This window comes from Lithobates pipiens, unplaced genomic scaffold (genome assembly GCF_037356315.1).
Source record: "Lithobates pipiens isolate NorthernLeopardFrog02 unplaced genomic scaffold, aLitPip1_a1.2 Scaffold_8, whole genome shotgun sequence".
Classification (NCBI taxonomy): Eukaryota; Metazoa; Chordata; class Amphibia; order Anura; family Ranidae; genus Lithobates; species Lithobates pipiens.
Window position 1 is genome coordinate 567948159 of NW_027507903.1, and position 10920 is coordinate 567959078.

The 10920-nt window shown below is 45.9% G+C and overlaps 5 non-coding genes across 5 annotated transcripts; all 5 read right to left on the reverse strand.

Moving 5' to 3' along the window:
- Nucleotides 1–2245: 2245 nt before the first annotated feature.
- Nucleotides 2246–2318, reverse strand: TRNAM-CAU (transfer RNA methionine (anticodon CAU)). The gene has a single exon. It is a non-coding gene; the product is annotated as a tRNA-Met (tRNA).
- Nucleotides 2319–5584: 3266 nt separating this feature from the next.
- On the reverse strand, nt 5585–5657 carry TRNAM-CAU (transfer RNA methionine (anticodon CAU)). Its single transcript has one exon. It is a non-coding gene; the product is annotated as a tRNA-Met (tRNA).
- Nucleotides 5658–6697: 1040 nt separating this feature from the next.
- On the reverse strand, nt 6698–6770 carry TRNAM-CAU (transfer RNA methionine (anticodon CAU)). The gene has a single exon. It is a non-coding gene; the product is annotated as a tRNA-Met (tRNA).
- A 1040-nt stretch (nt 6771–7810) lies between these two features.
- TRNAM-CAU (transfer RNA methionine (anticodon CAU)) lies at nt 7811–7883 on the reverse strand. Its single transcript has one exon. It is a non-coding gene; the product is annotated as a tRNA-Met (tRNA).
- Nucleotides 7884–8923: 1040 nt separating this feature from the next.
- TRNAM-CAU (transfer RNA methionine (anticodon CAU)) lies at nt 8924–8996 on the reverse strand. The gene has a single exon. It is a non-coding gene; the product is annotated as a tRNA-Met (tRNA).
- Nucleotides 8997–10920: the final 1924 nt, after the last annotated feature.

The window sequence follows — 10920 nt, forward strand, 5'->3', positions numbered from 1 at the left end:
CAAAATGGTTAGAGAGTAGTGCCCCGTGTGAGGATCGAACTCACGACCTTCAGATTATGAGACTGACGCGCTATCTGCTGCGCTAACGAGGCCAATTAGTGAAAGTGATATGTGTATCATAGCTGGCCACCATACTTGGAAGCTGATGGCGGTGGCACATCTTTTTTTCCCTTTGGTTTTCTCTATTTTTCTCAAAACAAGGCAGCTAGTTTTCCCACATGGTCTAGCGGTTAGGATTCCTGGTTTTCACCCAGGCGGCCCGGGTTCGACTCCCGGTATGGGAAATGCAAGTCCTTTTAACGACCCGCACACTCCTAGTGCTGAAACCTCAAAGCTGTTTTTCCATTGTAACCTCCAATCATTCCCTTGTTGTCAAAGTACCAAGGGTCAAAGCCAGGGATGCAGACAAGACAGGTCAAGCCGGGTCAGGACAGGAAATGAAATACTATCAGGAACACAGGAACTCACAGGGCAAGCTGAAGTTCATCCAGCAACTAATGGCTCATGCACGCGCTTTGGCGTACGTATATGCGCACTGGCACATGAATTTTCACACATGAATAATATCAGGATCACAGGAACTCACAGGGGAAGCTGAAGATCATCCAGCAACTAATGGCTTATGCTGCTAGCTTTAAATAGGCCACTGGGCACCAGAAATTGTCACGCATTGTGTGCGCTTTGGCGTACGCACATGCGTACTAGCACATGAAGTTTCTCGGCCGTTCTCGCTCTTCTGCACATTTGCATTGGCAAATATCTATGTGCCAATCTTCTGCAAACCATTCTCTGACAGAGACATCATCTTTTTTTTCCACACCTTTGAAAAAGCCCTTTTGAATTCCTCGGTGCTTTGTTCTTTCTGTGTGATGAAACTAAGGGAAGCATGTCACATAGATGGAAAATGCCTCTGTTGTTCCAGGATGAGTAGACATTGTATCTTGCAAGGTCTGTTGGATGCAGAGCTAAAGATTTTAGGTGGGTGGAATATGGTGGAAGGCAAAAGAGCACTGAAAGCTTGATCTTCCGGTCAATGTTCCATCCATATGGTTTCCTACAAGACCTAAGGGATGAAGAGTAGTGTTTTTCATAGATTAAGGACCCCAAGGCTCACAAAATGGTTAGAGAGTAGTGCCCCGTGTGAGGATCGAACTCACGACCTTCAGATTATGAGACTGACGCGCTACCTGCTGTGCTAACGAGGCCAATTAGTGAAAGTGATATGTGTGTCATAGCTGGCCACCATACTTGGAAGCTGATGGCGGTGGCACATCTTTTTTTCCCTTTGGTTTTCTCTATTTTTCACAAAACAAGGCAGCTAGTTTTCCCATATGGTCTAGCGGTTAGGATTCCTGGTTTTCACCCAGGCGGCCCGGGTTCGACTCCCGGTATGGGAAATGCAAGTCCTTTTAACGACCCGCACACTCCTAGTGCTGAAACCTCAAAGCTGTTTTTCCATTGTAACCTCCAATCATTCCCTTGTTGTCAAAGTACCAAGGGTCAAAGCCAGGGATGCAGACAAGACAGGTCAAGCCGGGTCAGGACAGGAAATGAAATACTATCAGGAACACAGGAACTCACAGGGCAAGCTGAAGTTCATCCAGCAACTAATGGCTCGTGCACGCGCTTTGGCGTACGTATATGCGCACTGGCACATGAATTTTCACACATGAATAATATCAGGATCACAGGAACTCACAGGGGAAGCTGAAGATCATCCAGCAACTAATGGCTTATGCTGCTAGCTTTAAATAGGCCACTGGGCACCAGAAATTGTCACGCATTGTGTACGCTTTGGCGTACGCACATGCATACTAGCACATGAAGTTTCTCGGCCGTTCTCGCTCTTCTGCACATTTGCATTCTCAAATATCTATGTGCCAATCTTCTGCAAACCATTCTCTGACAGAGACATCATATTTTTTTTCCACACCTTTGAAAAAGCCCTTTTGAATTCCTCGGTGCTTTGTTCTTTCTGTGTGATGAAACTAAGGGAAGCATGTCACATAGATGGAAAATGCCTCTGTTGTTCCAGGATGAGTAGACATTGTATCTTGCAAGGTCTGTTGGATGCAGAGCTAAAGATTTTAGCTGGGTGGAATATGGTGGAAGGCAAAAGAGCACTGAAAGCTTGATCTTCCGGTCAATTTTCCATCCATATGGTTTCCTACAAGACCTAAGGGATGAAGAGTAGTGTTTTTCATAGATTAAGGACCCCAAGGCTCACAAAATGGTTAGAGAGTAGTGCCCCGTGTGAGGATCGAACTCACGACCTTCAGATTATGAGACTGACGCGCTACCTGCTGCGCTAACGAGGCCAATTAGTGAAAGTGATATGTGTGTCATAGCTGGCCACCATACTTGGAAGCTGATGGCGGTGGCACATCTTTTTTTCCCTTTGGTTTTCTCTATTTTTCTCAAAACAAGGCAGCTAGTTTTCCCATATGGTCTAGCGGTTAGGATTCCTGGTTTTCACCCAGGCGGCCCGGGTTCGACTCCCGGTATTTGAAATGTAAGTCCTTTTAACGACCCGCACACTCCTAGTGCTGAAACCTCAAAGCTGTTTTTCCATTGTAACCTCCAATCATTCCCTTGTTGTCAAAGTACCAAGGGTCAAAGCCAGGGATGCAGACAAGACAGGTCAAGCCGGGTCAGGACAGGAAATGAAATACTATCAGGAACACAGGAACTCACAGGGCAAGCTGAAGTTCATCCAGCAACTAATGGCTCATGCACGCGCTTTGGCGTACGTATATGCGCACTGGCACATGAATTTTCACACATGAATAATATCAGGATCACAGGAACTCACAGGGGAAGCTGAAGATCATCCAGCAACTAATGGCTTATGCTGCTAGCTTTAAATAGGCCACTGGGCACCAGAAATTGTCACGCATTGTGTGCGCTTTGGCGTACGCACATGCGTACTAGCACATGAAGTTTCTCGGCCGTTCTCGCTCTTCTGCACATTTGCATTGGCAAATATCTATGTGCCAATCTTCTGCAAACCATTCTCTGACAGAGACATCATCTTTTTTTTCCACACCTTTGAAAAAGCCCTTTTGAATTCCTCGGTGCTTTGTTCTTTCTGTGTGATGAAACTAAGGGAAGCATGTCACATAGATGGAAAATGCCTCTGTTGTTCCAGGATGAGTAGACATTGTATCTTGCAAGGTCTGTTGGATGCAGAGCTAAAGATTTTAGCTGGGTGGAATATGGTGGAAGGCAAAAGAGCACTGAAAGCTTGATCTTCCGGTCAATGTTCCATCCATATGGTTTCCTACAAGACCTAAGGGATGAAGAGTAGTGTTTTTCATAGATTAAGGACCCCAAGGCTCACAAAATGGTTAGAGAGTAGTGCCCCGTGTGAGGATCGAACTCACGACCTTCAGATTATGAGACTGACGCGCTATCTGCTGCGCTAACGAGGCCAATTAGTGAAAGTGATATGTGTATCATAGCTGGCCACCATACTTGGAAGCTGATGGCGGTGGCACATCTTTTTTTCCCTTTGGTTTTCTCTATTTTTCTCAAAACAAGGCAGCTAGTTTTCCCACATGGTCTAGCGGTTAGGATTCCTGGTTTTCACCCAGGCGGCCCGGGTTCGACTCCCGGTATGGGAAATGCAAGTCCTTTTAACGACCCGCACACTCCTAGTGCTGAAACCTCAAAGCTGTTTTTCCATTGTAACCTCCAATCATTCCCTTCTTGTCAAAGTACCAAGGGTCAAAGCCAGGGATGCAGACAAGACAGGTCAAGCCGGGTCAGGACAGGAAATGAAATACTATCAGGAACACAGGAACTCACAGGGCAAGCTGAAGTTCATCCAGCAACTAATGGCTCGTGCACGCGCTTTGGCGTACGTATATGCGCACTGGCACATGAATTTTCACACATGAATAATATCAGGATCACAGGAACTCACAGGGGAAGCTGAAGATCATCCAGCAACTAATGGCTTATGCTGCTAGCTTTAAATAGGCCACTGGGCACCAGAAATTGTCACGCATTGTGTGCGCTTTGGCGTACGCACATGCGTACTAGCACATGAAGTTTCTCGGCCGTTCTCGCTCTTCTGCACATTTGCATTGGCAAATATCTATGTGCCAATCTTCTGCAAACCATTCTCTGACAGAGACATCATCTTTTTTTTCCACACCTTTGAAAAAGCCCTTTTGAATTCCTCGGTGCTTTGTTCTTTCTGTGTGATGAAACTAAGGGAAGCATGTCACATAGATGGAAAATGCCTCTGTTGTTCCAGGATGAGTAGACATTGTATCTTGCAAGGTCTGTTGGATGCAGAGCTAAAGATTTTAGGTGGGTGGAATATGGTGGAAGGCAAAAGAGCACTGAAAGCTTGATCTTCCGGTCAATGTTCCATCCATATGGTTTCCTACAAGACCTAAGGGATGAAGAGTAGTGTTTTTCATAGATTAAGGACCCCAAGGCTCACAAAATGGTTAGAGAGTAGTGCCCCGTGTGAGGATCGAACTCACGACCTTCAGATTATGAGACTGACGCGCTACCTGCTGTGCTAACGAGGCCAATTAGTGAAAGTGATATGTGTGTCATAGCTGGCCACCATACTTGGAAGCTGATGGCGGTGGCACATCTTTTTTTCCCTTTGGTTTTCTCTATTTTTCACAAAACAAGGCAGCTAGTTTTCCCATATGGTCTAGCGGTTAGGATTCCTGGTTTTCACCCAGGCGGCCCGGGTTCGACTTCCGGTATGGGAAATGCAAGTCCTTTTAACGACCCGCACACTCCTAGTGCTGAAACCTCAAAGCTGTTTTTCCATTGTAACCTCCAATCATTCCCTTGTTGTCAAAGTACCAAGGGTCAAAGCCAGGGATGCAGACAAGACAGGTCAAGCCGGGTCAGGACAGGAAATGAAATACTATCAGGAACACAGGAACTCACAGGGCAAGCTGAAGTTCATCCAGCAACTAATGGCTCGTGCACGCGCTTTGGCGTACGTATATGCGCACTGGCACATGAATTTTCACACATGAATAATATCAGGATCACAGGAACTCACAGGGGAAGCTGAAGATCATCCAGCAACTAATGGCTTATGCTGCTAGCTTTAAATAGGCCACTGGGCACCAGAAATTGTCACGCATTGTGTACGCTTTGGCGTACGCACATGCATACTAGCACATGAAGTTTCTCGGCCGTTCTCGCTCTTCTGCACATTTGCATTCGCAAATATCTATGTGCCAATCTTCTGCAAACCATTCTCTGACAGAGACATCATATTTTTTTTCCACACCTTTGAAAAAGCCCTTTTGAATTCCTCTGTGCTTTGTTCTTTCTGTGTGATGAAACTAAGGGAAGCATGTCACATAGATGGAAAATGCCTCTGTTGTTCCAGGATGAGTAGACATTGTATCTTGCAAGGTCTGTTGGATGCAGAGCTAAAGATTTTAGCTGGGTGGAATATGGTGGAAGGCAAAAGAGCACTGAAAGCTTGATCTTCCGGTCAATTTTCCATCCATATGGTTTCCTACAAGACCTAAGGGATGAAGAGTAGTGTTTTTCATAGATTAAGGACCCCAAGGCTCACAAAATGGTTAGAGAGTAGTGCCCCGTGTGAGGATCGAACTCACGACCTTCAGATTATGAGACTGACGCGCTACCTGCTGCGCTAACGAGGCCAATTAGTGAAAGTGATATGTGTGTCATAGCTGGCCACCATACTTGGAAGCTGATGGCGGTGGCACATCTTTTTTTCCCTTTGGTTTTCTCTATTTTTCTCAAAACAAGGCAGCTAGTTTTCCCATATGGTCTAGCGGTTAGGATTCCTGGTTTTCACCCAGGCGGCCCGGGTTCGACTTCCGGTATGGGAAATGCAAGTCCTTTTAACGACCCGCACACTCCTAGTGCTGAAACCTCAAAGCTGTTTTTCCATTGTAACCTCCAATCATTCCCTTGTTGTCAAAGTACCAAGGGTCAAAGCCAGGGATGCAGACAAGACAGGTCAAGCCGGGTCAGGACAGGAAATGAAATACTATCAGGAACACAGGAACTCACAGGGCAAGCTGAAGTTCATCCAGCAACTAATGGCTCGTGCACGCGCTTTGGCGTACGTATATGCGCACTGGCACATGAATTTTCACACATGAATAATATCAGGATCACAGGAACTCACAGGGGAAGCTGAAGATCATCCAGCAACTAATGGCTTATGCTGCTAGCTTTAAATAGGCCACTGGGCACCAGAAATTGTCACGCATTGTGTACGCTTTGGCGTACGCACATGCATACTAGCACATGAAGTTTCTCGGCCGTTCTCGCTCTTCTGCACATTTGCATTCGCAAATATCTATGTGCCAATCTTCTGCAAACCATTCTCTGACAGAGACATCATATTTTTTTTCCACACCTTTGAAAAAGCCCTTTTGAATTCCTCTGTGCTTTGTTCTTTCTGTGTGATGAAACTAAGGGAAGCATGTCACATAGATGGAAAATGCCTCTGTTGTTCCAGGATGAGTAGACATTGTATCTTGCAAGGTCTGTTGGATGCAGAGCTAAAGATTTTAGCTGGGTGGAATATGGTGGAAGGCAAAAGAGCACTGAAAGCTTGATCTTCCGGTCAATTTTCCATCCATATGGTTTCCTACAAGACCTAAGGGATGAAGAGTAGTGTTTTTCATAGATTAAGGACCCCAAGGCTCACAAAATGGTTAGAGAGTAGTGCCCCGTGTGAGGATCGAACTCACGACCTTCAGATTATGAGACTGACGCGCTACCTGCTGCGCTAACGAGGCCAATTAGTGAAAGTGATATGTGTGTCATAGCTGGCCACCATACTTGGAAGCTGATGGCGGTGGCACATCTTTTTTTCCCTTTGGTTTTCTCTATTTTTCTCAAAACAAGGCAGCTAGTTTTCCCATATGGTCTAGCGGTTAGGATTCCTGGTTTTCACCCAGGCGGCCCGGGTTCGACTCCCGGTATGGGAAATGCAAGTCCTTTTAACGACCCGCACACTCCTAGTGCTGAAACCTCAAAGCTGTTTTTCCATTGTAACCTCCAATCATTCCCTTGTTGTCAAAGTACCAAGGGTCAAAGCCAGGGATGCAGACAAGACAGGTCAAGCCGGGTCAGGACAGGAAATGAAATACTATCAGGAACACAGGAACTCACAGGGCAAGCTGAAGTTCATCCAGCAACTAATGGCTCATGCACGCGCTTTGGCGTACGTATATGCGCACTGGCACATGAATTTTCACACATGAATAATATCAGGATCACAGGAACTCACAGGGGAAGCTGAAGATCATCCAGCAACTAATGGCTTATGCTGCTAGCTTTAAATAGGCCACTGGGCACCAGAAATTGTCACGCATTGTGTGCGCTTTGGCGTACGCACATGCGTACTAGCACATGAAGTTTCTCGGCCGTTCTCGCTCTTCTGCACATTTGCATTGGCAAATATCTATGTGCCAATCTTCTGCAAACCATTCTCTGACAGAGACATCATCTTTTTTTTCCACACCTTTGAAAAAGCCCTTTTGAATTCCTCGGTGCTTTGTTCTTTCTGTGTGATGAAACTAAGGGAAGCATGTCACATAGATGGAAAATGCCTCTGTTGTTCCTGGATGAGTAGACATTGTATCTTGCAAGGTCTGTTGGATGCAGAGCTAAAGATTTTAGCTGGGTGGAATATGGTGGAAGGCAAAAGAGCACTGAAAGCTTGATCTTCCGGTCAATTTTCCATCCATATGGTTTCCTACAAGACCTAAGGGATGAAGAGTAGTGTTTTTCATAGATTAAGGACCCCAAGGCTCACAAAATGGTTAGAGAGTAGTGCCCCGTGTGAGGATCGAACTCACGACCTTCAGATTATGAGACTGACGCGCTACCTGCTGCGCTAACGAGGCCAATTAGTGAAAGTGATATGTGTGTCATAGCTGGCCACCATACTTGGAAGCTGATGGCCGTGGCACATCTTTTTTTCCCTTTGGTTTTCCCTATTTTTCTCAAAACAAGGCAGCTAGTTTTCCCACATGGTCTAGCGGTTAGGATTCCTGGTTTTCACCCAGGCGGCCCGGGTTCGACTCCCGGTATGGGAAATGCAAGTCCTTTTAACGACCCGCACACTCCTAGTGCTGAAACCTCAAAGCTGTTTTTCCATTGTAACCTCCAATCATTCCCTTGTTGTCAAAGTACCAAGGGTCAAAGCCAGGGATGCAGACAAGACAGGTCAAGCCGGGTCAGGACAGGAAATGAAATACTATCAGGAACACAGGAACTCACAGGGCAAGCTGAAGTTCATCCAGCAACTAATGGCTCATGCACGCGCTTTGCCGTACGTATATGCGCACTGGCACATGAATTTTCACACATGAATAATATCAGGATCACAGGAACTCACAGGGGAAGCTGAAGATCATCCAGCAACAAATGGCTTATGCTGCTAGCTTTAAATAGGCCACTGGGCACCAGAAATTGTCACGCATTGTGTACGCTTTGGCGTACGCACATGCATACTAGCACATGAAGTTTCTCGGCCGTTCTCGCTCTTCTGCACATTTGCATTCGCAAATATCTATGTGCCAATCTTCTGCAAACCATTCTCTGACAGAGACATCATCTTTTTTTTCCACACCTTTGAAAAAGCCCTTTTGAATTCCTCGGTGCTTTGTTCTTTCTGTGTGATGAAACTAAGGGAAGCATGTCACATAGATGGAAAATGCCTCTGTTGTTCCAGGATGAGTAGACATTGTATCTTGCAAGGTCTGTTGGATGCAGAGCTAAAGATTTTAGCTGGGTGGAATATGGTGGAAGGCAAAAGAGCACTGAAAGCTTGATCTTCCGGTCAATTTTCCATCCATATGGTTTCCTACAAGACCTAAGGGATGAAGAGTAGTGTTTTTCATAGATTAAGGACCCCAAGGCTCACAAAATGGTTAGAGAGTAGTGCCCCGTGTGAGGATCGAACTCACGACCTTCAGATTATGAGACTGACGCGCTACCTGCTGCGCTAACGAGGCCAATTAGTGAAAGTGATATGTGTGTCATAGCTGGCCACCATACTTGGAAGCTGATGGCGGTGGCACATCTTTTTTTCCCTTTGGTTTTCTCTATTTTTCTCAAAACAAGGCAGCTAGTTTTCCCATATGGTCTAGCGGTTAGGATTCCTGGTTTTCACCCAGGCGGCCCGGGTTCGACTCCTGGTATGGGAAATGCAAGTCCTTTTAACGACCCGCACACTCCTAGTGCTGAAACCTCAAAGCTGTTTTTCCATTGTAACCTCCAATCATTCCCTTGTTGTCAAAGTACCAAGGGTCAAAGCCAGGGATGCAGACAAGACAGGTCAAGCCGGGTCAGGACAGGAAATGAAATACTATCAGGAACACAGGAACTCACAGGGCAAGCTGAAGTTCATCCAGCAACTAATGGCTCATGCACGCGCTTTGGCGTACGTATATGCGCACTGGCACATGAATTTTCACACATGAATAATATCAGGATCACAGGAACTCACAGGGGAAGCTGAAGATCATCCAGCAACTAATGGCTTATGCTGCTAGCTTTAAATAGGCCACTGGGCACCAGAAATTGTCACGCATTGTGTGCGCTTTGGCGTACGCACATGCGTACTAGCACATGAAGTTTCTCGGCCGTTCTCGCTCTTCTGCACATTTGCATTGGCAAATATCTATGTGCCAATCTTCTGCAAACCATTCTCTGACAGAGACATCATCTTTTTTTTCCACACCTTTGAAAAAGCCCTTTTGAATTCCTCGGTGCTTTGTTCTTTCTGTGTGATGAAACTAAGGGAAGCATGTCACATAGATGGAAAATGCCTCTGTTGTTCCAGGATGAGTAGACATTGTATCTTGCAAGGTCTGTTGGATGCAGAGCTAAAGATTTTAGCTGGGTGGAATATGGTGGAAGGCAAAAGAGCACTGAAAGCTTGATCTTCCGGTCAATTTTCCATCCATATGGTTTCCTACAAGACCTAAGGGATGAAGAGTAGTGTTTTTCATAGATTAAGGACCCCAAGGCTCACAAAATGGTTAGAGAGTAGTGCCCCGTGTGAGGATCGAACTCACGACCTTCAGATTATGAGACTGACGCGCTATCTGCTGCGCTAACGAGGCCAATTAGTGAAAGTGATATGTGTGTCATAGCTGGCCACCATACTTGGAAGCTGATGGCCGTGGCACATCTTTTTTTCCCTTTGGTTTTCCCTATTTTTCTCAAAACAAGGCAGCTAGTTTTCCCACATGGTCTAGCGGTTAGGATTCCTGGTTTTCACCCAGGCGGCCCGGGTTCGACTCCCGGTATGGGAAATGCAAGTCCTTTTAACGACCCGCACACTCCTAGTGCTGAAACCTCAAAGCTGTTTTTCCATTGTAACCTCCAATCATTCCCTTGTTGTCAAAGTACCAAGGGTCAAAGCCAGGGATGCAGACAAGACAGGTCAAGCCGGGTCAGGACAGGAAATGAAATACTATCAGGAACACAGGAACTCACAGGGCAAGCTGAAGTTCATCCAGCAACTAATGGCTCATGCACGCGCTTTGCCGTACGTATATGCGCACTGGCACATGAATTTTCACACATGAATAATATCAGGATCACAGGAACTCACAGGGGAAGCTGAAGATCATCCAGCAACTAATGGCTTATGCTGCTAGCTTTAAATAGGCCACTGGGCACCAGAAATTGTCACGCATTGTGTACGCTTTGGCGTACGCACATGCATACTAGCACATGAAGTTTCTCGGCCGTTCTCGCTCTTCTGCACATTTGCATTCGCAAATATCTATGTGCCAATCTTCTGCAAACCATTCTCTGACAGAGACATCATCTTTTTTTTCCACACCTTTGAAAAAGCCCTTTTGAATTCCTCGGTGCTTTGTTCTTTCTGTGTGATGAAACTAAGGGAAGCATGTCACATAGATGGAA